The sequence below is a fragment of the Neomonachus schauinslandi genome, chromosome 13 (assembly GCF_002201575.2).
Source record: "Neomonachus schauinslandi chromosome 13, ASM220157v2, whole genome shotgun sequence".
Classification (NCBI taxonomy): Eukaryota; Metazoa; Chordata; class Mammalia; order Carnivora; family Phocidae; genus Neomonachus; species Neomonachus schauinslandi.
The window spans coordinates 39,257,807-39,281,622 of record NC_058415.1 but is presented as its reverse complement, the minus strand read 5'-3'; the positions used below and the strand labels follow the sequence as shown (position 1 = coordinate 39,281,622).

The following is a 23,816-nucleotide window of genomic DNA, read 5'->3' as shown; positions in this document are numbered from 1 at the left end:
CAATAGTTATCTTATCAGTCACAATCTTTCCCAGAGAAGAAATAATGACAACTCTATAACATTCTATTTTCAACTTCGGGGCACAGAACTTGTTAAATGTTATTTTTATTTTAAAATGATGGTAGCAGAGATAGGATTGTGATATAACGTATTGTAATGGATTCATTTACTCATTTTGGCTAATCCACCTATTAATTATCTCAACCTCATTCTACCAATAGGGTTAACCTGATTACTCACCAGAAATAAGAATCAATATTTCATGTGTGTATTTCCCAAATTTTTGTCCAAATATTCTCGAAGATATAAAAGGATTGCATGGTATGCTAAAAAAATAGATGAGATTTTGGTCACCTCTGGCTCAGAAATCTAGCAGTTAAAAGAAATGTTATCCTCCTAAAGGATTCTTGATGAAACATCATGGTGGTAATAATTCATTGTAATTTGTTCTGTCTCTGACTTTTGGTTTTGAGGCTTATAGAGAGATACCAGTCCTGAAAGGCATCTGGGAAATAGGAGAGCTGTCTGGTTGGTGTCTTGTTTTAAATTTTCACAGCTATCAAGAAGGCCCTTGTCCTATATTTTCATATGGCATCTCACACAGGTGTATACTGTTTTTAACAGTGGTTACTCATCCTTTGGAAGTTTAACACTCTGTCCCTGTGGATTTGCTTATAACCACTTCTCATCTTCCAAAGCATGAGACACCATAACCTATTTTGTGTTTAATTGATTCAACATTAATGCTGCTGTGACAATTTCACAATTCCTTGACATTGATAAATTAAATTATGAAAGGCTCTGTGACATCTAGAGAATGTGTTTCCAAAAACATACTTGGTAATAATCCGGCTTGAACAATGGATGACAGTACATTTATGGCCAGAGAATGGTTCACTGGCTCTCCAGAAAAAGTATTTCAGTAAGTATTCGGCTGTCACTCTCAAGTGTGGAATTGCTAGGAAGTCACATGGAGGACAACGCTTCCCAGGCTCAAGCTGATGCCCACAACTGTATTGTATGAGCGCTGAAAGATCTAAATGCATTTCTTTTTGACCATCTTCTCACTCTAAAACCAGTCAAATTTTAGGAAGGCGAACTTATTCATGATCTTTTAACCATTTTTGTGAGTGCTAAATTGGCATCGTATGTCAAGTTTTATCAGAATAATAAAGACTTCATTGATCCAGTTGGTCTATTACATGCACAGAATATGGCAAAAATGAGACTGCTTACTTTTATGGGAATGGCAGTGGAAAATAAAGAAATTTCTTTTGACACACTGCAGCAAGAACTTCAGATTGGAGCCGATGATGTTGAAGTATTTGTTACTGATGCAGTAAGAACTAAAATGGTCTTGCTGTCAGTCATAGTACCCAGCGGACATTTGGAAAACAGCAATGGTAACAACTGTATGACACATTTAATGCCTGGGAACAAAATTTGAACAAAGTGAAAAATAGCCCTGTGAGTCTTTCTGAATTTTTACACTATGTATAAAATTTTGTTCTTCTTTGAGAAAATCTAAATCATAGCAAAACATTATAAACTGAAAAAAAAAAAAAAGAACTGAGCAGGAAGATTCGGGTGGTCAGAACTCAGTGGGAAGAAACTGAGCCTTGCTCTGGTCAAAATGAAAAAGGACTATTCTTTATTTTAAATAATATGTGTACATGCACAATGGAGATGCCATCTTGAAACTGGTGAGTTGTTCAATATTCAGTGCTAAAACGATTTCAAATGATAACTAACATATTATATGGAATTGCACAGATAGCAGTGATCAAATCCTGTGTAATTTCTCTAGAACAAGAGAGAATGAACTGAATGACAAAAAAGAGAAAGCAAACAAAACCAATCACAAGAGATCAAGGTGGAAAGAACAAAGTCTCTGAGGGCAGGCTGAGCTCAGCTACAGTCCTGGCTATGGGATTCTGGACCAGTTTCTTTCCGCCTCCTGTGGTTCCCCATCTGTAAAATGAGGATACTGGAAACTCCTTCAGGGAAGTTGGTATGAGGATTAAGCAAGGTCATAGCCAAGCACAAGACTGGCACTTAACATTTTTTTGTTTCACCTTTTCTTTCCCTTTCTTTTATTTTCCATAAACACAGAAAATCAGCAGCAGCATCCATTTGTTCCTGGCCTATATGGCTTATACTGATGTATGATAATAAGTGACCTGATTAAATTTCTAACCTCTAACCTTATGGAGAGCCAAATCACTTCTAAATCATTCCTCATAATTTTATATGTATTTTTTATTATCATGATACCAAAGATGCCTGAGAAAGCAAATTCCACAATAATTATCAGCTAGATACAGTATTTCATTTCCTCCCCATCATTAATATTTTCAGTGTTGTAAGACAGAAATCCTTTTGCCTTCACTTAATCACATTTTTCCTCTTATCATCAATATAGATGTTAGTCAATCGATCCTCAAACCACATAATCTTTTTCTATTTCTTCTGCAACAAAGTTCAAATGGGAACAATACAGGTTACCTCATTCATTCAAACAGAGGGCATGAGAGTAGTTGTGGGAGATTTCAGGTACTTACTCGATAGGCATCTAGTTTAAGAAGTATGTGGACTCAATTCAACATAGATTCAATAAGGAATTAAAGTGAAAATCTAGTAATAGGAATAGTAGTTTTAGTATTTTCGTGAATTCGGATGTGTAAGACTATTTTTAATGATATGAAAACCATATATTTTCAACTATATTAGCTACTGTGGAAAAGCATTGGAAACAGACAAAAAAAAATTAGCTTGATTCAAAACTAGAAAAGTATACTGGGGTCAAGGAGCCCATGAAGATTCTTTAGCAGAGAGAACAAATGACCAGGACCTTGCTTTCAGGAGATGATTCTGGAAAAGGGCCTAAAATTCCTTAGGTCAGGCTGAACCTGATGCATTACAAACTGCAGCCAAAATATCAGAGATTAGAATCAATCTAAAATTAATTTTTAAGATTTTATTTATTTATTTATTTTAGAGAGAGAGAGAGAGAGAGAGAGCATGTGAGCCAGGGAGGGGCAGAGGCAGAGAGGAGAGAATCTCAAGCAGACTCCACACTGAGCTCGGAGCCCGACACAGAGCTCCATCTCATGACCCTGAGATCATGACCTGAGCCGAAACCAAGAGTAGGACGCTTAACCAACTGAGCCACCCAGGCGCCCCTAAAATTAATTTTTTAATGTTGAAATTATAGTTTGATCAAAAGGTGGATTGATATATCCTAAAAAGGCAAAATTCTCATATATGTGATGGAAGGAAGTGTGGAAAGTAGTCCATTCTGATCTGGGTTCCTCCCCTTATAGTTTAGCTTCCTCTCCTCTCTTCTCTTTGTCCCTCCCCTAATCTCCTCTCTTTCTCGTAAAACTGTTTATTTAAAATATCATTCGAAGGGCGCCTGAGTGGCTCTGTCGTTAAGCATCTGCCTTCAGCTCAGGTCATGATCCTGGGGTCCTGGCATCGAGCCCCACGTCAGGCTCCCTGCTGGGCGGAGAGCCTACTTCTCCCTCTCCCTCTGCCCCTCTTCCCTGCCCGTGCTCCCTCTCTCTCTCTCTCACTCTCTCCCTCTCAAATAAATAAATAAAATCTTTAAAAATTAATAAATAAAATATCATTCCAATTGCTGTTGCAGAGATTTTGAGAACGTGGAGAAATCAGAGGCTACGGGCTGCTCTTTGAGGAGTGCCTGTTCGTTGGTCTGAGTCCAAGTCCACCAAACTTAGCAACACTCAGAGGCATTGCAGCCTCACTGGGGGAGATAGTACTTTTGCGGGGGTGCTGGAATGCAGACATCACCTGATGTCTGGGAAGGGAAGTAAGAACCTCATTTTCAACAACACTGTTTTCAGAGACAAATGTGAGCATCACACTCAGGGAAGGACTCTGAAAGCTAATCAGTTCAATGCATTTTACAGATGAGAAAAATCAAAGCTCAGAGAAGGGAAATGATTTTCCCCACTCCCACTTTGCTGGCTGGAGCAGAACGAGGAGAGAACCCAGGAGTCCTGGTTCCTGAATTAGGGTGTATTTCCCTTCACATACCTTCTACTCATACTCTACACACAGTCACCTCCTGTCCCCTCTCAACCACTCTCCCCTGCCTACGCTGTCCTCCCCCCATCTCTTTGCTGAAATAGAAATTTAAGAACGTTACCCCGGAACCTCCAATTATTAATTGTAGAAGTTGCTCACCGCCCTGTATATTCTATCTTTCCTAACAAGTGAAGCCGACTCAAGTAGAACATACACAAATGGTGTTGTCTTAACATTTTACAATCACCTCCCATCTTGTGCTCCATAATGTGTGGTGAGGAAAAGTTACACTGGAGTGGAATGTACCATTACTTCGCATTTTCATATGTATACGTGCTTTCTCGTTGCCCAGTTCACCCCTGCGTTGGGATAAAAATAGTATCACAATCACAGCAACAAATAATCTTCCTATGACTCTTCCTCAACTCACAGTTTTAGGACTCCGGTTCTTTTTTAAACATCTTCCCCACTCCCGGGTACTTCTGGAATTCTCCAAAGAGTGCATATATGCCGATGTGTAGAGCTGACATTTCCCACATTCCCTCACTGAGCTCATGCTGGAGAAGTTGTCACTTAGCCACTCTGAGTCCATCTCAAAGCCTCTGATTTCTGCAGCTGATCTGTATTGAAGCTTCTTGGGCTCCTGGATCTAACTGCTGAGGCCACCTACAGTCACCAGACACTCCTTGCTGTCGCCTAGCTCTATGACAGACACCACACTGCCTTTGGAGCCTCTCAGACAATTCTCCTGTGATGTGTTGCCCTTGGATTAAAATTGTCTGCTTCTAATTTCTCTTCCTTTGTTTACTAGAAAGGTTTTCATGGGTCCTTATGAAACTGAGATTTCTGACAGACGTATCCCCCAACTCCATTAAGATATCATGCTCCATATCCATAAGATATGATGGAATCCAAAGCACACAAAGATGTTTGGGTCAAAAATGTAAAGGACCAGTGAGGGTTGAAATGTAGCCCACACTCTACTCGCAAACTACGCAACCAGGGCTATGTCTGGTGAGAGAGTATCTTTTTCTCATTTACAAATGGGCTGTGGCCCTGCCTGAATCCTTATATGGAGGCTTCAAAGAGGAATCCCTGCTATATGGAGAACAGGGACCATAACTCATATTTCTTCTGGGTAGACCTCATCATATGGCCCGGCAGTGCGCATAGAAACTGTAAGTACTTGCTAGATAAGATCTGTGAGGTGGAAGGTAGTTCACCTAGGGAAAATCTCGGGCCTTGGCAGTCTTGAAAAAATAATATGAAGGCAAGGAGGGTTAAGGACTTTCTAAAGGGCCAAATGCTGGCTTTCTCTCAACTTCTAAAGTTAAACTCAGTTAAACCCCTTGACATTTCTTTCCTGTTCATCTATTGGATCACCAAAATGGTGGTGTGCTCAGGACCATACTCTGGTCTCAGACAACCTTCCTACTCTATGCATTGAATGTTTCTTGTCCAGTACCATACAATGCCCTACTCCTCCTTTCTTAGCATCTAATACTTTCACAAAATAAGGAACGTTTTCCTGAATTTGATGTGTCATTTTAGTATCATTGCAATTGTTGCTATGAAGACTTTGAGATGTGAAGTGGTCTAATGCCCCCCCCCCCCCCCCCCCCAACAAAAGCCCGCTTTCAGAAAACCCCGTGGCCTGGCTTCTATCTTCTTTCTTCCTGTGGGGTTTTGCTAGCTAACCATGAGGACTGCCAGAATTGTATCTTCAGTTGTTGTTTGATTCCGAACAGTATCTTACTGTGTGTAGTCCACTAACCTTCACTTTCATCTTCTTGCTTTTTGCAAATCTATACTCCCCCCAAAAGTTTCTCAGCGTATTGTTAAAGTTCACCGATTCAGCACTTGCCCTTTACAAAAGTCTTGGAACCCACATACAAAGATTAAACCCTGCTGCATAAAAAGTCCGACAATCCAGCCAAGGAGCTGGAGTGGTTCTCACCCTTCACACTCGCCACACCCCGTCAGCCCACAATAAATCCCCTCCTGACATAAAAGTCCCTCTCCCCCACTCACCCGAGAGTAAATCTCCTATTGGCAGGAAGCCAGAATGAACAGATGTGGCTGCCCCCACTTCCTGGGGTGGGGTCAGGCTACATCAGCTTTGATCAGCCAAAAGGAGGAATTTCCAGTGTCACGGGCCCTCTGCCAAGAATGCCCCAGGGCTGACTCCAAGAAGTAAAGGGTCCAGGGATTAAAAAACAAGTAGGAGCATCCCAACTGGGCAGAGTAGCACAAAAGACTTGTGCATCCAGAGAGGTGATGACATGGTCGCTCCCATTTCTTGCACAGTAGTGTGAACGCAAGCAAATCCACCTTTCACAGCTAGAAGCTCCTTCTGATGAAAGGCAATGCCTTAGTGGTGTTGAGTTTAGTCCTCCCTATTATTCGATCATTCTTGCTAGTAAACTAAACCCACAAGAACGAATATTAACCCTTATGCAACTCAAAGATGTGTTACAGTAATGTTGATTAGTGTTTGCATTGGACCAAACCTGAAATAGCTCCGTGCACCACTCAGCTGACTCATAAAGCACCATGACTGGTTTCACCTGTGAATTTCCATTGGAACCATGTATCACCACCTCCAGATGAGCCACTGAAGTTGGACATATCTGAGAGCCTTGTTTGGAACTGTGGTCGTACAATGAGAGCCTTAAAAGGTATTGCAACATCCCTCACTGAAATTGAGGAAAATTTCCATGGTGAAATAAGAGAAAGTGTCTTGCTCAGTCAGTTGACTCTTACTATTCACGGCCACTCAGGGAAACTATCCATCAGTGAATATTGTTTGCGATCTAGTCCTAGTAGGAACCCACATGACACTTTGTTTGGAGATTTTGTTAGTCAAAGTAGGCTAAGCATCATCCCAAATAATACTAAATCTCAACCACTAAGGTCCATGGCTCCCACACTTCCCTGTCCTATGCAGGTTGGGAAGGGATGGGGTGGGGAGAGAAGGGGCCTCTGTTCCAAGCAGGAACCAGGTTCCTTTCCCTCCAGTGGCTCTGCCACCAGGCTTTGGAGTCCTATACTGCAGCCGTGCATCTGGACAGCATGTGAGGGAAGACAGAGAACAGGGTGAACGCACCAAGACTTGTATGAGCTCAGCTTGGAGGTAGTTGGTATGCCTCAATCTCCTCACCCATATTCCTTAGGAGCTGCAAGGGAGGCCAGGAAATGTAGTCAAGTTCTACATTTGCTCAGCAAAGAACAAAAAAATGTAGGTTAACAGTTGCTATGGAGTTAAAGCATGTTGTGGGTCAAAGTTTTGGGTAAGAGTTCGTGCAATGAAAGAGGGGACGTTTTTGTTCTTGAGAAAAGGGTCTGCCTCTTCCAGTTTAGAAAACACAATGTATAGCCTTTTCTGGATAATTTGGTCTTCTAACATTGATCTTTCCAAACTTTCAGATGGGGGAAGATGCAGCTAGAAGAAAGACAAAGCGATCGAGGACACACACACGTCCTGTGACTGTGTCTGAAGTGTGAACAAGAAAGCCTGCATTTCGCTTCACACACTTAGGTCTCCCTGACAGCTGAAGACCTTTGCAGGCAAAGTCAACTTTTTCTAGGATCACATTATTTTTTATATATATATTTTAAATGAAGTCTTAGGGCACCTGGGTGGTTCAGTCAATTAAGTGTCCAACTCTTGATCTCAGTTCTGGTCTTGATCCCAGGGTCATGAGTTCAAGCCCCATGATGGGCTCCATGCTGGGCATGGAGCCTGCTTTAAAAAAATGAAGTCTTGTTCAGTTGTTTATAACTATTATATTTGATTTAAAATGCAAGAGGTTTAGGGGATTGTGGAGGATGGCGATAGGTGCATAGTGGGATTAAGCTTTATTATTTTAATTTTGAAAAGTACTACTGTCTTGAATGATTATAAGTTTGCAAAGTATGCAAGAAAACTCATAATAACGAATGCCAGGGTGCTCTAAATCAGGTTGGGATGTCACTCGTACAGGGCAGGTACAGTGTGTGAGAAAAGGAATGAGGAAAAGGAGATTAAAAAGTGTTGCTCTTCCTTCCCCTTCTATTTTCCTTCCCTTTCCTTCCCTTCTCCAAGGCACAGGCCAGGAGGCCAGTCAAGGAGCAAGACTGTGGCAGGGACGAGCAGAGATGGTGGCTGAAGAAAGGGCCAATGGGGCAGGAGGACTGGTCACACGGAGCAAATGAGCAAATTTAGCAGAGTTCAATAACTGAGGATAACGGGTGCCAAACTGCTCACTTCAGGAGAAAATGTTACACACAGAGACAGGAGAAAGAAAGGAAAGAAGCCCAAGGTGCTGAGCTGAAACTGGAGGTAGCAGTGTGAACTCATGGTAGATGAGGATATGATCAAAGATCTACTCATTATAACCATCAAGGACATGAAAAACAAGGAGACTCAGGGTGTGTACCAGATTGAAGTTATCAGAAAATGCATGATAATTAAATGCAAAAGTATTCTGGATAAGATCTTGGGACAGAAAGGAAAATGAGCTATTATGGGGTCAGCTGCTGAAATTTGAACGGGCCCATGGGCGGAGGGCAGTGCTATATCAATGTCAATTTCTTGATTTTGAGTGTCATATGCTGGTGATTTAGGAGAGTGTTCTTGTTTGGGAAACACATTCTAGAGTGTTTCATGGGGTAGCATCTTACAGTGTGCCTTCCCAAAGTTCAAGAGCAAAGCTAATGATAATGGGCACGTAAGTGAGTGAGTGTGGAAATGTGATAGCAATTTGACATTTGGGGAATATGGGTGAAGAGTTTACAGAGGTTTTCTGTACTATTCTGGCAAATTTTTGTAAGTCTGAAATCTTTTCAAAAGAAATAACTAACAAAAAAAAAGAACCTTCTCCATTTAAAATAAAGTGTCTCTGGATGTCAAATTGGATACACTTTGACATTTTTTAGTAACACCAATAAAAATTTAAATTGCTTTTCATTATTTCTGTGGCCAAACCACGTTTTCTTATGAAATTCCATCTCAAGAGTGGACTTGGGGAACCCAAAGTTTCATTCAGGTTATAATACCTAACTTTTATTAAGTGCAAACTAAACTTTTTACTTAGTGATAATATCTAAGTTTTATTAAACACATAAACATTCGTCACCCATATTATTTCATTATATAACCTAACAATAACTCTAGGGTTTAAATATTGCTATTGTCTTCCTCCTTTCCTAGATAAATTATCAGGATTAGATTTGGCTACATATTATAGGAAAGATCAAAATGACAGTAACTTACACAAATTTGAAGTTCATTTGTTTCCTAGCTAGACGAAGTTTAAGTGGTGGTGTGCAGAATTTCTCACAGGCTTCTTTCTTTCTGCATCCCTCTTTCTGCCTTGCAATCTTCCATAAGTGGCTTCTGTTCCAAAAATCCACTTAGGTGGCTTCCTAAGGTGGCTGCCCAAGCTTCGGCCTCACATTTGCGTTTCCAGGAAGGAAATAAAGCAAAAATCAAAGGCACTCATCTCTTTCCCTTCAGTTAGCCTTGCCCCAGAGCCCCAAACATCATTTCTATCGTGGCTCACATTGCCCGATGCCCACACTCAGCTGCCTAGGAGGCTGGCGAAGGCCATGTTTTTGCTGGGCTCAACGCTCTGAATTCTGCCTATGAAAAGTTCTGTCAGAAGTGGGACGCAGCCAGGAGAGTCTACCAAAGAGAATAAGGATTTATCCAAGGTCACCCGGCTAGTAAACTGAGGAGCCTTGGTTGTCTACATCCAGAGCTTGGGCAGTCAACATGATGAGACACCACTCAATGCTGTGGGAGCTAGCTCCCTCGGTCCAGCAGCAGTGGTCTCTGCATGGTCAGCGGTAGTTGCTGAATTGACACTGGCCCTCAGTATGGCTTCAAGGTCACAGAGGACATCAAAACCAAACGTCAGGGGGTACCTGGGTGCCTCGGTCGTTGGGCGTCAACCTTTGGCTTGGGTCATGGTCCCAGGGTCCTGGGATCGAGCCCTGCGTCGGGCTCCCTGCTTGATGGGAAACCTGCTTCTCCCTTTCCCACTCCCCCTGCTTGTGTTCCTGCTCTCGTTGTCTCTCTGTCAAGTAAGTAAATAAAATCTTTAAAAAAAAAAAAATCACCACAGGAGCCAAAATTAGGAAAAAATTATGAGCACCATGCAGTGGTTGAGAGAACCGTATACCTGAGTACACATGGGACGTTCTCAGTAATAATCGGTCAGGAGACCCGCACCCCCACCCCGGGGTAGGAAGTGGGGAGCAGGATGGTGTGGCTGTTGTGGTCTCTGCTCTTCCCTGGTGTCCCGGGGAGTGATCTGGGATACATGGGCAATCTGTAGATGGAGTGGAAAACTTCAGAATATTTTCTCAGAGTCTGGGGCCTAAAGGGGGCTCTAGAGGTGGGTGGAAATTATTTGGACTCATTCTTCCTTCTTACCTTCTTCCTGCGTATACCTGAAAGCTTTTCCCAAAGCTACAATATTCTCGCTTCCCATGGAATAAGTAAAAAACATCTGTACCTACTCCTGGCCTTCTCCAGGAAGTAAAGTTCTTTAAAGTCTCTTTCAAAATCCTCCTGAAGCATTTGAGGGCGTCTCTATGGGAGGCCACCAGATGCTAGCTGCCTACAACTAGTCACCAAGCCTCATGCTAACAGTGAAGGGCCTGCCTGCAGCTCCAATCTGCGCATCTCCTCGCCTCCAAGGAAACAGGAGAGAGCCAACAAGTTGCCAGTAAAATGGCAACGGATGGTTTTTACGGCTCAAGCTTGCGGGCCAAGCAGTTCTGACACATGCTTTATTCACTGTCTGTATAAGCTCCACTTTCATACTGAAATCTTCCCAAGCCAGAGGAGGAAGAAATAAAGTCTCCCCAAATAGTCCAAAGCAAAATTGCTTTTGGCTATTTCCAAACCTAAAAGAAGCAGCCAAACGAATTTCAATCAAATCTTTTTGAAAGCACAACAACAGCAACGACAACAAATTTCCCCTGAGTGTAGGGTTGCGAAGGTCAAGGTCTAACCCGATGTAAACAAAAATGTCTCAGTAGAGCGGAGTTAGAGGTTAAATAAATGTTTCTAACAACAGGGATTTAAAACGGAACCATTAAAAATAGATTTCGCTGCCTGTGTAAAAAGAAAAGAAGGCAATGACTATCTTTAATCTTTTTCTGAGTTCCGAGTGAGAAACACAGGTTCATAAACACATTCTGGAAACAAAAGAAGAAGAAAGAGATTTAGGACTGGAAATATGAATGGAAACATCTGGGTAACAAGGAAGGAAAATACTCCATCTCAAGTGCATTACAGCCAAGTAATTTTGGTAGGGTAATAAAGTCTTTAAATTTTATTTTTAAAACGTAATCATCTTTTCCCAAGTCCTATATGGCCATTGACGAAAAACAGTATAACCAAAAAACAAAAATTACTGCTAAATTCCAATACCCATTAAAAGTTCATTGTTATTAATATTTTGGAGTATTTGTTTCTTTTCCGTGCGCGTTCACATCTATATTTGTAACTTCCTCCAATGAGCATTGGGCACTGCGGAAGTCAGCTTTATCCTGTATCACTAAATATTGTTTTAAAGGATGGCTTTACATTGCTTCAGACCGTCTCTCCTTATATACATGCATGATTTCCTTCACAACACCTTTCCTTTCATCTGAACACATATTATTTAAAAATTTTCCCCATTATAATTAAGTCTGCAACTTACATTTTCCTACCTGAATCTTCATGTGAATCCAGATTCTTTTCTCACAATAGCTGTTTTTTGTTTTTAAACAGTGAATTACTGGATCAAGTGTCGAGAACATATTTAGCAATTTGGAAACCTATTTTCAAATGGCATCCAGAAGAGTTGTACCCATATCGTCCTCACTGGTAGAGTGAGTGCCCCTGTTTCTCCATCTTCACAGATGTCCATGTGCATATATAAATTGACCTCTATTTTAATAAGTGAGATGTTTTTATTTCCCTGATTTCTGATAGAGTAAAACACTGGTCACATATTCAGTATATTAAAGTTTCTTTTGTGGTCCCTTGTGTCTTCATGTTCTTTGACTACTCTCTCACAGCCCATTTATATTTTTCTCGTTAATTTATTAGAACTCATGTATGCAAAGTGGCAAATATTTGTGTCAGTTTTTCATTTGCCTAATTATTTTGTCAACAATTATGTTGTTGTTGCCACTGTTACACAGAATGCTGAAGTGTTTATGTAGTCGAATCTATAAATTGTTTTCATTAGTTCGCCTGTTTATGAAGACCTACCCTATGCCCGACTAGGTAAATGTCCCATTTCGTTCAGTTGTGTCTCTTAAATTTAAATTACACTAAAGCTGAAAAAATTATTACACAGACTAGCTTAGGGAGTTTTTTGCGATAATACGGTGCACTCAGTGGGGACCTGGCCAAGCAGAATAACCAGCACGTCCCAGGCTTCTGTAAACAGAGGGGATTTCTGACGCTATAATACAGGAACTAGAATGGAGGAAAAGATTTATGAACAGTGAAGGAAACTGTCCCTGTCAGTTGAAAGTCAGAATGGTCTTTATGACTGTTACCATAGCCAGCCCGTGAGATCTGAGAAACAAAACATTTTCACATAGCAAGCAACTGCAGTAGGCATTAGAAGAAAGTGAGCCTCGCACACACGTGCAAAGCCCAGTAGAAACAATTAGAGCTGTGTACAAAAAGTTCTTGAGGCAACTATATTTAAAGGCTGAGCTTTGATTAACTGCTTTTAAGCAGTCAGAGGATCGGCTTCTAGAAGTCCTGATGGAAGAACATGGCATTTGGATCGGAGTGGTTGACCCACAACAAGATAAACAGAAAACAAAGAAGGACACAAACACCAGAGGAAGATTTTTTTTTTTTCTTAATAGAAGACCAAAGAAGAGAGAGAGTGCTTTTCAGCCACGTATTTGCTAGCAATGTTCCCAATTCCCTGTGTATTGTCTTCATGTTGCCATTTCAGCCTGATTTGTGAAAATTTTGCTCGTTTATTTTTTTTGTTTTTTTTTTTTTAGAGAGCGAGCGAGAGAGAAACAGCATGAGAGGGGAGAGGGTCAGAGGGAGAAGCAGGCTCCCCGCTGAGCCGGGAGCCCGATGTGGGACTCGATCCCAGGACCCTGGGATCATGACCTGAGCCGAAGGCAGACGCTTAACCATCTGAGCCACCCAGGCGCCCCAATTTTGCTCGTTTAAACTTTATACCATAGTGTGGGTTCATCCTCAAATCTTTTTTTTCTGTTGTTTTACAATAACTGTAGTTCAAAGATTTCATTCAAGTATTCAAGGCAGGATTCCAAGGTGCATGGTCTCGTGTGACAACTGTCACCTGGATCTGGGTGCCCAGAGCAGAAGCACTGGGTAAAGAGGTCTCTCAGGGACGTGCAGAGGCAAAGCCACCATCTGGGAGTGCCTCCCCTGCATGGCAGTAGGTCAGGAGTCAGCTGGGCTGGGTGATAAGGCGAATCACTTGTTCTGTGAAGAGAGTACTGTCAGAGGAAGTTATCAAGATAGCATTAAGTGATGCACTGTATGGTGTTACTAAACGTGTAAGCATAGGTATCAGAACTGGCTTCAGATAAAGCCCTCCCACTTCTAGCTGCTAAAACCTATGCAAGCTATTTAATTTCTCTGAGGCTCCGATTCCCAATCTGTAAAATAAAGTTAATGTTCTCAACATCACCCACTTGAAGTGAGGATTAAATGAGATAATGTATATTCGGCACTTAATCTTCCAGCCACATAACCACAATTATTTATTGGCTCAATAAATGGGGACTGTTCCTGTCATTATTAATAAGAAATGAGGAAAATTAATCATGTGTTCCCAGAATAGTCCCTACATAAAAATTCAAGTGAAATGATCATAACCTAATATCTGCCTATGAAATATAATTGATTGAGATCCCATCAAATAGCATTGTTATTGAAATTCTAAAAAAAAATTCATGTAAAAATTAAAGCTCTAATACAACATGGCATTACCAAATTAGGGAGAAAATGAAAATACAGTCCATATTGCAAGTCATTAGCAACCTCATTTAAAGCTGGGTTGTTCATAAGTTTGGTAGTAACCTATCATGATACAGCAAAACCAAATATAGATTCACTGTTCAATATTTTCGACTCCTTACCACGTCCTGGGCATTATGCTAACCATTCTCATTTAAATGATCTCATTTAACCTTGATACAACCATGGGATGAGCACTAATGGTCACATTTTACAGAAAAGGAAACCGAATCTACTAAGGATTTAAGAAAAGTGTGTGAAATCAAACAGCAAGTAAATAGTTAAGGTGTAGTTTCCACCCAGGTCTTCTCATTTCAAGCTTGATACTCTGACCATGAAGCAAACAGAAATTAATCTGTTTGTAAACTGTCCAAATTCACCGATGGCTTCCCTTGTAAATGTAACCGGAAAAAGGAATACATATAACCATACCCATCCAATCAGAAACTAAGAAAGTAATTTCAAAGCTTTGGCTGAGGCTTTATACAGCATGAAGAGGAGCCATTAAGAAGTGTTTGGAATTTTTAGTTTGTTTTTTTGTTTTGTGTTTGCAGGAGACTTGGGGAGCTGGAAGCATCAAAAGAAAGGAATGCATTATAATTATATAGTGACCTGCAGATTAGAGAACAAGTCAAAAAATTCTCTGTAAGGATTAAGATTGAAACATCTGAAAATTCATGTTGGTCTTTGGGGAAAATGGGAGTTTGACCCAAGAGTCCAACAGGAGTTGGACATTTAGAAGAATAAAAGACACATCTCGAACCTTCACTGGTAGAAAGATACCTAAGAGGCTTGGTCTTAGGGTTTGGGGCATAGCCACTTTGGCCTATTCCTTAGGACCTCGGGAAGGCAAAGCCCACTGGGTGCTTAACTCATGTGGGGAAATGTGCCATGGAAGGAATGAGACTGATGGGGGCCTAGACCAAGACTGCGTGTGGAGATGGGAGCTTCCCTAAGCTAGATAAAGAAATCATAGACAGAAAGATTTCGATGCACCCAGGAGAGAATGCCAACAGACTGCAAAGGCTTTGAACTGTGTAAGTTCTGGTTCTTGCACTATGAGGATAATCATATGTCATGTATTGTTTTAAATACCATCACTCATGTTATACCATCTAAAATAATTTTGTGGAGTGGTAAGAGAAGGCAGGGATGTGACCAGAAGGGTGAAGGATCTACCCACCCATGTTCACATACTTTTCCTGAGGTCTATAGCGAGCACCAATGCTCCCGGGGGAGGCCTGTCCTAGCGTCCCTCAGCTGAGGCAGGACACAGGGAGAACATCGAAGTCTAGTAGAAATCAGACAAACTCCTTTTCCCCAAATATTTTCCCGAGACAGGTCACCGTTTCAGGAGAAGGGTAAATTGAGAACTGATTTATACTTAAAAGAAAACTGAGTATGACTGACCACAAATAATTCTACCTCCTTCTAAATACGTGAATGCCATCCACCAGTCCAGCACCCTTGAGTTTTTGCAGTAGTTACTGTCAGTGAGAAATAAAGTTCATTTTCCAAACTGCAAACTAAAAGGAGCAGTTTAAAGTTGGATCCTGGTTTTCCTGAACTATAGTGTTTTTCTCCATCATAAAAGACAACAAAGTTGACCTTCTGGTTACTCCCACTGAACCTAAAGGGCCATCTAAGGGAAAACAGGATGTGGCTAAGAACAATGACACCTCTGCAAACCACAAACAGAGCCAGGAGATGAATAAAGCCCTGGTGTTTTTCAGAAAAGTCTGAAGAAAAGCATGGATTCAAAAGGAGAACAATGATTGTGAAAATAACTATTGTTGATTTTGCCCGCAAACCAAAATTTCCACCTTCCTTCTCTTGCTAGTCTGTTTTTATGTGAATATAATGCCTAGAAACGATCTGTGCATCAGATGCCCTCTTGAAGCCCACTGTGTGGTTTTTAATGTCCATTGTCATTATTGTGATCTTTTAAATAACAAGTTTGTTCAATTATTCTCAACAGGAATCCCTAGTCATATCAACCACAGAACATATATTTGATATATATTTATATATGTGTGTGTATATATATATTTCAACCAAAGCATTTAAATTCCATAAGCTACAAAGAATACCTGGGAGGCAAAGGAATTATTATCAGCTCTCCAAAAATAATTCATATTTGGTCTAAAACACTTTACAGCAAACCTTCAGATTTTCATTAAAACAGAGGTCTGTGAGTAGGAGATATTTTGCAGTTTTCACAATTGCTGTCACAACGGGGGCATCTATGAAAATGAACAAGAGAAAAGATCCACTCCAATCAATAAAGCAATAACAATGCATTAAGATATTACTCCCTAGAACACTCAGCTTGCTCCTCCTGCTACATTTCCTTTCAATGTCCTTAATCCAGGTACAAGGATCTTTAGAATTTGAGGCAGTTTTAAAGGAAGACATAATCATTTCAACCTAATTTAGAAGAACATTAGCTCAAGAGCAAAATATTACGCACAATCTATTAAATTTACTATTTCTGCTATTCGTCAATGTAACTGATCGTTACAAATAAGTACGATATAAAGGCAATAGCCAAGGCACTTAAATTAAATGAAAGAGCAAAGTGAAACTATGTCATTTTTCAGGAGTTGATTTTAAAAATTCTTTTTTACTTTCTCGCCACCCCCCATCTTTGTATCTCTTGTAAAAAATAATTAGAAATGGTAAAAGTCAATATAAAGATCCAGATCCTTGTGTGTGAATAGGCTATTCATGAAAAAGTTGGCTGGCCCACTTAAGGGTCACTGAGTACAACACAGATGCTCCTGTTAACTCTGTGAGGAAAATGGGGGCAGGAATATTTCTTCTTAGATCCCGGAGAGGTTAGCCTGGTGGTCCCATAGTTTCCTAATGACATAATCTACAGCTCGTTTTCACCTTGCACTTTAAAAAGTTGTCTTAATGTTTCTAAACACAAAACTACTGAATAAGCTCCTTGAGGGCAGGAACTAAGTTTATTCATCTTCTTTTTCTCCCCCATGATTCACAAAGTGTTTGGCCCATATCTTTGTAACAGCTTAAGAGCTAACTGATGAAAGATACCACATGTGCTCAAAATTGTACTTTTAAAAATATGATCCTTGATTTTAAACTTGGCACCTTTTCCCTTATACTTCCAGCTTAACCAGCAGCATATTAAGCCAGAATGGCATCTCCCAATAATTAGTCTGATTACCCACGAACACCCTTTATTTGAATTCTGTTTTGCTATTTACCTTCTTTTATTTTATTTTTCCATCTTGGCACTTGAATACCCTGCCTGTATTTTGCTAAAATGATGTTGCTGACGTAGGTAGAAAACACTTGAAATTTATGTGTCCTGCAATTTCTTACATTTTGTTGCTGGAACACTTTGAAATCCTTCAATTTTGTACAGAAACTGTCAACATAAAGGACAAACTGGTGATTTATAGATAGAAATGTGAGTCTAAATTTCTGTGTTGCCAAGCTGCTCATTTTAAAACCACAGTGAATTACAGGAGAAGTAAATCCACAAAACTGGAATGCTTCGCTTCATTTCTCAAAGTATAAGTGATAAGCAATGTTCCTCTTCAGTGAATGATTTTTGTTTATCTCATTGATCATCTGCACTGATAAATGTCTCATCCAAGTTCCTAGTCATGTCTTTTTTTTTTTTTTTAAGAAATAATTACAGTAATCTTTTTTGGGTATTGAATATTAAATATCTGATCCTTTCTTTTGCATTTTATGGCAACCTCTAAAATTATATGCCAATTGGTACTGCAGTTATGGTTTTGGAAACTAGTAGCTCAAAGAAAATATGAGCTTGATCCAAATTGAAATTATTTCAAAAGCTACATTATATAATAATGCTAGTGATAGAAATACCAAATACAGAGAGTCATGCCTACGTTCTTTGGGAAAAAAAAAATAAATTTAACTTAGGATAATGAACAAAAGGTCTATACTTAAAGAACTGCAGTGATAAGATAATATCCTGCCCACCCAACAATAGACTAAAGCCTGTTTCCGATCAGAAGGTAATTACACGGACCTCCAAAAAAGTAGAAACAGAAATTACTGTCTCCTTCTCAATATATCCTCTTCTATTGCTGTTACCTCTGGCTCTCTGGTCCTCCTTCAAAAAATAAATAGCAACAAAATAATAAAATCAGAAGTAGCACACATCTCTCTGTTATCCACGGCTCAGATCCGTTCTTCCCTCTTCTGCACTGTCTTGACTTCTGTGAACCTGGGCTATCACTTTTTCAACTCATCTCTCACACTTTAGCATGCAGCTTAGCAGTAACCATTAGGTTACTTTGTTTCTTCTAAATGAATTATAAATTTTCTGATATTAACAGCTGACACCAAGTGCCTGTCCTCTATCAGCCTCTAAGCCTGAGTGTTTTGTATGTGTCAACTCTTTTTATCCTCACGCAGTTCTGTTAAGCGTCCGCATTTCAGAGATGAAAGCCAGGCTCAGAGAAGCTAAGTAACTTGTTCATACTCACCGCTAGCAAGGAGAACTAAGATTTGTGTATGATTTTAATCAAAATGCTGTACTGTCTCACAAAACATCACTACCTAGAAGCAATTTATCTCTTCCCTGAAACCTATTTCAGTGCTCTGTGGTATGAGGGAATGACCATAGCTGGGTTCAAGGTATCTAGAGCCTGATAAAGAGGAAGTGATTCATTGGATTTAATCATAGACACTTAATAAATGTGTTCCTCTGACTTAACTTTGGAAGGAAGAGCCGTCCATTGGAAAATATGCTGTCATTCTCCGGGACCCTTCAGTTAATCCAAGAAGAGCTTGGTCTGGCCAAATGGGGTGAGGGGTAGGGAGTAAGAAAGGCAAAGGGTTGTAGAGGGCAAAGATACCTAACTACAAACCAGTCATGATGTGCATGTGGTCTGCTGCCAACTCCTTGGGACCAGACGTTATAGTATCTGAATTGAGACATACTTAGACTTAAAATGGCTGTGATCCTGCCTATTACTAGGAATGAGAAGTTACCAGTCTGTCAAAGTAGTCAATCCACAACCAGAAAAGGATTACCCTCATTAAATAAAGTGTAAGGGATAGGTCAGGGATAAAAATACAGTTTTATGTTGATCATAATCTACACAGATAAACGTACTAGCTACTCTTATTTAAGTAAATGTTTATGGCTTTATTTTATTGTGCTTACCCGTATTAACTTCCTCTGGAATTAATGCTTTAATGGAACATGTTTAGAAAAATGCTGTTAAATTTGTAAATGAGAGAGATGTTATGAGGATAAGATGAAATAATATGCCAAGAATGAAAATTATATTTATTGAGTGCCTGCCGAGAAGGCTCTTTGTTAGGTGATTTACATGACTTGTTCTGATGTAAAATTCTAGAAAATAAAAAGCCTATAAAATAGATATTATTCCCATGTTACAGATAAGGAAACTGAGGAGGACATTTCACTCTCAAAGATGACACTGCACTCCCCACTGTATATCCTTTAATTTTCTCTTTTCAATTACTTTGGTATTGTCATCCCTGTTTTTTTTTTTTTTTTAAAGATTTATTTATTTTTTGAGAGAGCGAGAATGAGAGAGAGCACATGAGAGAGGGGAGGGTCAGAGGGAGAAGCAGACTCCCTGCCGAGCAGGGAGCCCGATGCGGGACTCGATCCCGGGACTCCAGGATCATGACCTGAGCCGAAGGCAGTTGCTTTAACCAACTGAGCCACCCAGGCGCCCCTGTCATCCCTGTTTTTATAGTTGATGAAATTGAGACTTCAAGAGGTTGCATATCTCATTCAACATCACAGATCAACCAAAGAGCCAGAATTCAAACCTAGTTCTAATTCCGACATCTCTATTCTTAACCGAATGATTTAAATCCTTGAAATTAATTTAGCATTAAGAATGTAAATCATTCAGTGAACATTCTTAGTGTAAAAAAGGTGTGATCTTGGCCCAGGGGCTATATAGAAAAGAATGAAAATTAGCTCTGTGGTAATATCCAGCTGCCTACTTGACATCTCTATTTATGTCTAAGTAATTTGTCCGAAGCTGGATTTTTGATATTTCCCTTCAAACCTGCTCCGCCTACAGCTTTCTTTACCTTGGTTGATGGCAAATCCATTCTTTTCCCTGCCCAGGGTGGGGAAAAATGCTGGGATCACGCCAGTTCTGGTAACGGGGAGAATTTAATATAAATAATTGTTAACTGGATATAAAGTTGTTAACTGAGTAACTGAAAAGGAAAAAAGGGGTATGAAGTAGGTAGAAAGAGTGGGGAGCAGCTACCATGGGGTGGGGGAGGAATAGAGGAAAGAGGTTGAAAATGTGACCACTTAGTAGCTCCGGCCTCGAAGGACAGGCGGTGACCAGCAGGTGCTGGTGTTTCGGAGCCTGGGAGATGAGCTAGTTCTGCAGGTGCTGGAGGCTGCAGGGGGCTGCCGAGGGCGGGACCGCGCTACTGGGAACAGGAAGCAAATAGGAAGCAGGAAGTCCCTTCCTCCCCCTCCACTCTAGCAGCCCCCGCTCTTACTGCCCTGCCCGTTGGCAGAACCTCCCAGGGAGCGACTTACAAAGCAGACACGTGGTTTGCAAAGTCTCAGCCCCAGCATCTCAAGGCCAAGTATGAGAGGGATGAGCTTAGAATTGGGAGAGAGTTGCTCCATGACCGGCACACCTACTGAACAAGTTACCCAGACCGTGCCTTCCATGGCTCGGAATCCGGCCAGGGCTCACCAGTTCCTAGAGGGCAAGGCAGAGTGCTTACAGTGACCCACAGGGCTCAACGTGAACTGGATCCCAGATCTCTGACCTCACCCCCCAACTCCCCCTCTCCTCACTCTGCTCCAGCTGCTGCCCTCTGGCCTCCTTGCTCTTCCTCAGACACACTTGGCATGCTACTATCCGACAGCCTTGCTCAAGCTCTTCCCTCTACCCCTCTGGAATGTTCCTCCCCCAGCTATCTGGATGGCTAACTCTCCCACCTTCCTCCAGCCTTTGATCACATGTTACCTTTTCAAGAAGACTTGTCCTGACAAGCCTATTGACTACAGCACTCTGCCCCACCCCCCGCCCTGTACTCCGGAGTCTCTGACCCTGCTCTGTGTTTTCTTTTTTCCACAGCACTCATCACTTTCTATCATACTGTGTAAGTTATTTATATATTATGTTTATTATTGTAGCCTCTTTCTTGACTGCTATCATGTAAGCTCCATAAGAGCAAGGATCTTTGTTTCTTTGCTCACCCAGCTCAGTTATCTAGAACAATGCCTAGCACAGTGGGCACACATTAATATCTATTGATGTGAGATTTCACTTTAATCAGCTCTCTGGAGTTATTTATGGGAACGGATAACTCTGAATGCTCCAAAAGTTATTCACATGGAATATCTTGTAGAATCACTGGGACATTTTGCAATTGTTTTACTTTAAAAGTACGAAGAATGTGTTTTCCTCACCCTACTATGCAGATCAGTTGGCTTTTCCCAGGTGAAGTCCTGCAGAAGAAAGAGAAAGTCCTGAAATAGAGCGGTTCAATAAGAGAAGGTAACCTAGAAGAAAACGTTTGTCCCAGGTAATCTTGACGTGGTTGATCCACAGGCAAGTAATTGAGTTGATTGCTCAACAGAATATATGAACACACAATAACAATCGCACCAGTGAGCTATTAAAGACCAAATCGATATTTTCACTTGCATATTCCTAATTATTTTCCCTAAGTCAAAAGGGACCAAGTCTTAAAGGGCTATTTTTCTGCCTGAAAATAGTGGCATTTTAAATAATAAAGTGATAGCTATGTAGCTGTTTGCTTTCCGATATTTCATTAACCTGAACCAATATGCTTTATGTACTTTTTCTAAGTGCCTATTATATTTCACAATAGAGGAATGAAAAAAAAAGCTTTTTAGAATCCTGTACAGCAAGACTTGCGTCAATAAGAGAGACAGAAAACAAACCGAGGGAAACCCGTAACACTATTGTACTTGAGACACCCTGAGAAATTTACTTTAAAATTGCAAGTGCCCTGGCCCTTCCCCCTCTGTGAGCTCCCGGTGTGAGGTTTCGCTCAGCCCCGGGGAGGGCGAGCCAGGGAATGCTGGGAAGTCCAGGCGGGAGGTACAGGGCTGCGTGGGTAGGCCGGCAGCAAGGAGACAAAGTCTCTGCAGTGTTCCCGCTCAGACAGGACAGGATCAAACTCCCTCGGAGTGATTAGCCTCTGGGGTGCCCAACAATAACAGACTCATGCCGGTTCTTAAAACAAAGTAACAGCTTTCACTAAGCCAGTAACTTCTGGCCTGCCTCAGCCCTTGGGAAGCAGTTGCTCCCCCTCGGAGGCCTCTGAAAACCCGCTCCCCACAACCGAAAGGAAAGTTAGAAAGTCTTCCTCGAGCCTGCGGAGTAAGCAACAGATGATTCCAGAGGGCAGATGGGGTGCTCCTGGACAACCCTGGATGCGTATATGAAAGCAAGGCGGGAGGGGGAGAGAATGGGCGAGAAGAGAGCTGATAACTTGTTGAGGGAGCTGTGACAAAGCAGCCACAGGAAGAGAGCGGTCCTGCTCAGCCTGAAGGCAAAATAAACGGACTATGGGGGCCTGGAAGACAGGACAGAGAGAAGTCAGAAGAGGCATACCAGACGCTGTCTCAGCAGGCCCACGCCCGGGAAAACCCAGCCTTGCCACAAAGTCACAGGAGATAGTTACCAGGAGGAATGAATGAGAATCATAAAAGTGCTGCACTTAATCCGATCTGGGTTACCACCTACCGCACTAGAGCCTGTAAACAGTGCACGAGGATGTCAGCCTTGGGAAGCAAAAAAAAGGAAAGTTCTATGGAGCATTCTCTTCCCCCACCATGGGAACTCGGTGGTTTTCTGGAGCATTCTGCCATCCTAAAGTTAATAATTGCCTCCGTATCTCCCTAGAATCTGGGAACCCCTCATGCCATCTATCCTTGCCCCATATCTAAGACACCTCGAGAAGAGGTCACATAGAATGAATGACGCCAGGGTGTGAAATGATAAAGAAAAGCTGGCCTTCATTGCCCTCCCTAAGCTTCTTTCTTCCCTGCCCTGTCCTCCCCTAGTGTAGTCACACACACACACACACACACACACACACCCTCCTCTCTTTGGCTCCATCTGCCCTCCTTGCTTCCAAGGAAAAGTTACTTCCTTGGAAATAAGGGAGGAAGGAAAGGTTTATCTAAGCATTTTTTTGAGACTTTAAAAACAGTAGAGATAAGGGCAGATCTGTTCCATTTCAAGTTGGAAAACCATGTTTGGAAGAACAATCTGTTGAGAGAATGAGTAGCCCAGTAGCTTCTTCCTAACAGCCTCCAGCCATACCTTCCCAATGGTAAATATATACTGCAAACTTGATAGCTTTCAGCAGTTTTTTTCCCAACAGAAACGTTCACTGGCAGCAGAGAGAGTGGCCCTGGGAGCACTTGCATCTGTGATTTTGGTTCCAAAACTGCTTCAGGCTCTACCTCAAGAGCTAATGGGCTATAAACCATCAGCATATCCATTATCCTCAAAATATACTGCATGACATTCATTTTGGATACTTTTGTTTTTGAAGTATCTCCTACCCAGAATGCTGTCATCTCAATTCTTGATTTAAGTTATACTCCTTTCTTCAAATTTAAATCCAAAATTGATCTCTTTATGAAGTGTGATCGCCACACCTGCATAGTTAACAGTTTCGGGGGCGAAACTAACCATCTACAATCTTCTTCTCTGGGAACTACACACCTCTAACCCCCATTGAGGGGATAGGT

At 41.2% G+C, this 23,816-nt stretch overlaps 1 pseudogene; it reads left to right on the top strand.

Annotated features, from left to right (window-relative positions):
- The first annotated feature begins 889 nt into the window (after positions 1 to 889).
- Positions 890 to 1,500, top strand: LOC110573820 (annotated as a pseudogene).
- Positions 1,501 to 23,816: the final 22,316 nt, after the last annotated feature.